Here is a 6,266-nt window from a genome sequence, read left to right as displayed (position 1 = left end):
AAAATTGGAATAATCGAGAGTAGTCTATAGATGAATAAAGCGCTCTACCTAGCATTTACCTGTTATAAACCTTTTTCATGTGTAGTACCCCAGTAATTACCCTGTAATCGGGTAATTTGTATGGGGTAAGGGTAAAAGGTATGGTAAAGGTAGGCTCGTTGCTTTTAACCTTTTACCTTACCTGCTGAAGGGTAAAAGATAGGGTAGAGTGATTGTATTGTGGTAAGGGTAAAAGGTATGGTATAGGTAGGCTCGTTGTTTTTACCTTACCTTGCCGAGGCCTACGTACATGGATAAAACCCACCGCGCACTCAAAGCTCCGTCCAGATAAGAGTCAATCCATTTCTGTACAGTGCTGCCACCATCACCTGTCCAACTCCCAGCTCAAACCTTCAATACCGGATATTGCCAGGCAGGCTCTCATGAAAGCATTAACCAGGTACACACCTGCTTAGGTTCTGGAATCAGACGAGATCAAGCATAGGCTGATTTTGGTTGCATAATCGACCATGGTATTTTTTTCTGAGGCCTTCATATTTGTTTACTTTCTTGAAAAACCGCTGCTTATTTAAGTACAAATTTAAGAGTAGCCCGATAAGTAATGTATATATCACAGATGATGCGACACTGGCCTCTATTCTGAATTGTTTACAAGCCCACCCTCCTGTACTTACAATCTTTCCCTCCCAGGCCACAAGGTGCTGTCTCAAATCCAAACCCGTTGTTACTACTCTGGAATGTGAAATACTGATGAAGACTACCATCCCCTTCTTGTAAATAGCCTCATTAAAATATTAAAATACAAAAAAATAATTAGCTTCGCTGTGGAGAATATAAATAGCAAAATAAATAAGCGAATACATACGACCCCTTCATATATCCGTCTATCCACGTAAAAAATATTTCTTATACAACCCATCAGCTGCACGGCCCGCTGGGGTGATTTCAGCGATATTGTTTCAGGGCAAGGAAACCATGGCGTTTGCAGAGTCTATGGATAAAATAGCGACTGGTGTGCCCCAAATTGTTGTCGTGACTTTATATTCTCAATCACATCACTTTACGTTCAAGTGCATAGAGTACATCACTTTTCAAAAGTTTGCAAATGTATCCCACTCAATACCAGCAGCAATATCTCTACATGGCCTTATTTCTTAAATGGTGTACGTGTGCCCCGATTACTTCGTCCCGGCGTATTGCTCTCTCTCTTTCCTGTGTCCCATGTCTCCCTGCCCAGACCCCTTCTACCCCTGTGTCGTTGATCTCATTTTGGATATGCCCCCACGGTGGTGAAGTAGGGCAACATAGACGATGGAGCATGGTGCAGTACTGTACAGCACACTTATATGCACTGCCATCTGCTGACAACGTGGGCCTGCAGCAGTCTACAACACCTGTTTCATGTATGCGTGGTAGCTACCCATCCAAGGCTCAGTCCTGCTTATATACCTTGCCAGATAAAAATGCCGAGGTGACGTCAGCTGAGAGTTTGGCGTGACATGGTGAAAACACGATGCATGGACGTACAACACTTGGAAAAACACACACAGCCCTAAACAAAATACACGACCAATGTCCTTTTTTATTGCGTGTTATGCATTCTATATGGATGGATGGGCATAATTATTACATAGTATGGATGTTTTTTACACAGAGCCACGAGTTTGTTGCATGAATACGACTTTTAAAAAAATGTACCAACAATGCCAATCATTTGCCCAGGAAAGCCCCACTAAGTCTCAATACTCTCTTTTCAAGAGGGTCCTGCTAAGTTTGGATGTTTGGCCGTGAATTCCATGCATTAGCCTCTAGCTTTTGGAGGTGGTAGGAGAAAACCACTACGATTACTAGGAGGTGGCACTCAGCGCTGCCATCCATCTCCTGCCCATACCCTCGCAGCCCCATACCTACAACAAACACCTGGCAAGCCTCGGTGGTTCATCCAAGTACCAGCCCTACTGAACCCTGCTTGGCATCCGAGACCCGGTGAGATTTGGCGATTTGGTCGAAGGCAAACCTACAAGTAATTAGAGGCCGACCGAAATTCGGTTTCGGCGCCGAGAGTTGGCAAATGTCCTCTTTCGGCATACTTTCGGTCAATTTTTAACTTTCGGTCTGGTTTCGGTTTTGGCCGAAACTAATATTGACTTTCGGTCGTCATTCGTCAACCGAAGATCTATTTTTAGAATAGAATGCTAGTGCTATGTCTATCACTCTGCCTATTGGCCGGTCAGTCGGCGCTAGGCAATCCTATGCGATAAGCTGCAAACACACATACACGTCAGCAGCAGCAGCTTCGGAGCGAGGTTACAGCCGCAACCATGGTCTGCTAATGTATATACGACCGGTCAACAGACGGCAGCCTGTCTGGCTGAATGCGGAAAAACTGTTGTTTCTTAACTACGACATTCGTTTGTTTGGATATAATTACTAAGTAAGTAACACCTAAATATTTGATATTTAGCCACTCTTACTGCAGGCTCTGAATGATTAGGTCTAGATTTATTTTTAATTAAAGTAGAATTGCATCATGACATTTCATAAATCTTGTGTTCGATAACTTCGGTTATATACCTTTCGGTTTCGGTCTTGGTCGAAAGTGTCGTTAACCTTTCGGTTTCGGTTTCGGTCGAAAGTGATTCTTTTACTTTCGGTCTGGTTTCGGTTTTGGCCGAAACCAGAAATTCAGTTTCGGTTGGCCTCTACAAGTAATGGATACGTGTGTTGCTGTGTCAGTGACCCCACATGATGAAAAATAGATTACGTTAAACACATCTATTTATGGGTTTGCTTACTCAGATGATGGCATCGAGACAGTTCAGTCGATTAGACTCAGAAAATTGAATAGTTTGCTGCACTTAAAATGCTCCATCGTGAAGGTGGATGGCTGTTGCATATATATACATGTATTACTGGTAGGAACCTCCTGGTTACACCAGCCCACAGGGGATTATTGTGTCCGTCAGTCCGTCGTACATCCAAAAATGGGAAGAGTGGGGCTGGGTGGAGAAGGGAGGCTGGGGAGGGGCTGGGATGGGTGGGGAGGAGGAGCTGGGTGGGGAGGGGAGGGTGGGGAGGGTGGGGCTGGGTGGGGGGTGAGAGGTGGGGCTGGGTGGGGAGGGGCTGGTCACCCTGTGGTGCCCTTATAAAACTCAACGTTTAACCTACTCACGCCGGTTGGGCCCGCCCTCACAATCGGGCATATTTGCGGAATACACCACGCCGCCGTTGACCCTGGCCATTGACCGAGCAACCCAACGTTCCTACCAGCTCCCTCCGCAGGAATGTGTTAAATGGTAGCTCAGCAGCAGTTGCTTAACAAGGATGATACTGCTGATGAGTCTTATAAAGCTTGAACCTTGTCCAGAGTGTACCTGCTTAAACAAATGCTGGAAAACATTGGCCTTGAAGGCCAATAGGCCAATCTACCAAACTATATTGCACGTGGAGATACGTTGTACATTATCTACTTGCAAATCAAACATAAGCCATATGAAATATCCCATAGACCAGTCATCAAAACATCGATATTATATTTCTACGTCTTTTACTTAATCTGCTATTGTACAATTTGTATGATAATAATATGTAATTCGTTTGTTTAATCCGTGGTAAATTGCCCTTAGATGTGTCACATTCACGGCATGTGGGTGATGTATATAATACAGTACATGGAATACGGTAAAACCACTGTACGATAATTGGGCAATCCTTCACACAGACTGACGCCTCTGAGATAAAGAGCAGAGAGGAGGAGGAGGAGGGAGCCAGAGGGAATTCTGAAGGCCAGGCGGGGCTGGGCACAGGAAGTGTCCACGAGTCCTGTGTTCGCCGCCGTGATGATGGCAATGGGTTGATGGTGGGGGTCTGGGTCAAGTATAACGAGTGTACGTGTGCGAGGTGGGAGGTGTGTGCTGCACGCCCAAAGGTCGGGCCGAGCGAGCGGTGCAGCGTTGCGAAGTGCCCACCACCCCTATCTGGGATCACGCCGAGATGGATTTCGGGTGGGTGGGTGTTCAACGTCAGCGTCATTCTCAAAGGCAGCCTTTTCCCCTCTCCCAACATCACCGCCACCTACCCTTCCCCGTGGGCGTCGAGGTGCCGTACCCTCGTTTGTCAGAAGGCAGTCCAGAAAGTTGACTAATCTCCATTTGTTTCCATGTATACGTGGGTTCGAATGTTGCATCTTCGCGCGCGTGGGCTCTGTTCCGTGTACTCCGGTTTCCTCCCACTTGTATAAACAACTCATAAATTGGCTGAAAACATCTTAAACAAAAAAAAAACCGATGCAGGACCCTCCTTGGACTGAGTGTATACTTTCCTGCATAAACACGTTATACTTATTATTTCTTGGTTAAATTAAATAAACTTGAACTTGCCGTAGCAGGCGCGGGGTGTGCTAGATTGGCAGTGTGGCCCGAATTATCCAGCTCCGGCTTTGACTACCGCCACAGCCTCTGCTCCAATCACTACCACCACTGCTACAGATATGAATGCATATTTCAGCAGTCAGTGGTTGGCTGACACGCTCCATGGTGCAATAAATTACATTAAAAGTTACCGAAACTCCAACTTAAAAAAAAACTATTCACGGAGATGAGACTTGATCTGACAGCCTGCTGGCACTGGAGTCAAGTGTGTAAACTGCGACTGGATAGGTAGCAGTACAAAAGAGGGAAGGAAGGAGGGGTGGTCCAACTTCCCTCGTTCTCCATGGGTATCCCGGACAATTGGCCCCGGTGCAATTGCACCGCCTTCACACTCGACAAGCCACGCCACTGAGCAGCACTGTGTCCATGTTGGAAGCGCAGAGGCGTTGGAACACCGACCAACGCGACATGCGTACGAGTGGCAGGGCAATGCATGAACACGTACGTAAGTTACAATCACTTTTGAGTGTTTCTCTCTCTCTCTCTGAGAGAGTACAAGAAAACCGTGGCCATGACCCTTGTACCTGCACGCATATCGATACACCGTATGAAATAACCATAAACCAGAATACGAGTTATATGGCTATATACATAGGCCCCCTCATTTTCAGTGCTTCCGTTCGTAAGAATTGTGACACGTGTAACTTTCAGGCAGCTGGCATCGCGTGGGTGAGTTTGTGTGTCCATGTGGGGAGCGGTGGTGCAGCGGTTCGCGCACTGCGCTATGAACCCGGCGACCCAGGTTCAATTCAAGCTCATGGCCAACACCAGTGACGATTATCTGAACCGGTCATGGGCCTCCCCTAGGTCGACTCAGCCTCAAATGAGTACCTAGTGCGACGTGTAAACGTCGCCACTGGGGAGACAAAGGCGGTCGGGCGTGGTGCTGGCCACCCACCCCCTCGTGTACCGTTCCGGCCTTCGTAGGTGCTCGCTAACAGCACTTGCCCCTACAGTCTGTTAAGGATCTTTGTCTTTGGTGTGTGTACGTGGGCATACAGTACATGTGTATAATGTTTACGGGGCTTCATTTGTCACTGAGTATTTTCTGAAGCTCCCCCGTCGTGGCCTTCCCGGCCACATCTAACATCTGTGGCAAATAACAGCTGAAGAAATGGGCTCGGCTCAATCATATCTGGATCTGCCCGGGGCTGAGATCCGGAAACAAATTATCTCCTCCTCCTCCTGTCTGTTTGCAAGAGGGGGGCGGGAAGTTTCAAAGTTTGGTGGTTGGGCGGGGACTGGAAATGATTGTATGAAACATTAAGTTTACTGTCACTGGGGATACAAAGGCGACCGGGCGTAGTGTTGGCCACACCACACTCCCTAGCGCCGCGTGTGTGACTACTATGTCATGTAAATAATGCCTACACAGACGGCGCGTTGACATAATTCACAGTTTGTGAGCGTCCACTCGCCGTACCCCCAATTAGGGCCGTAGAGTCACTCACCACGCCACACACCACGCGGCCCCAGGCCGCTACGAAGAGACGGGAAAGCCCTCACCACGGCCGAGTTAGAGGTGGGCGATTGGGTGGATAGGTGGGTCAGCAAGTGGGTGACTTATAGTAAGGGAGAGTGGGTGACTGACATTCCTCTTCCTCGAAGGCACCGGTGGAACCATCAACCGCATAAGAACACCAACAGGTCGATACGCACATCACTTTCACGAGTATAAATTGAAAAACACGAGGCGCAATCGAGCGATTTGTGGCCATATAACCCAAACTATGGACCCATAGAGTAAACCACTTTAGTCTGCGCTCCTTCAACGGAGTAACAGCAAAACTATACGAACTCTCTCCTGAAGCAATATCTTGGCTCAGCAGGCCTCGG

This window comes from Petromyzon marinus, chromosome 6 (assembly GCF_048934315.1).
Source record: "Petromyzon marinus isolate PM22_M1 ecotype Great Lakes invasive population chromosome 6, UKy_Petmar_22M1.pri1.0, whole genome shotgun sequence".
In the NCBI taxonomy this organism is placed as follows: Eukaryota; Metazoa; Chordata; class Hyperoartia; order Petromyzontiformes; family Petromyzontidae; genus Petromyzon; species Petromyzon marinus.
This window is presented reverse-complemented; position numbering follows the sequence as displayed.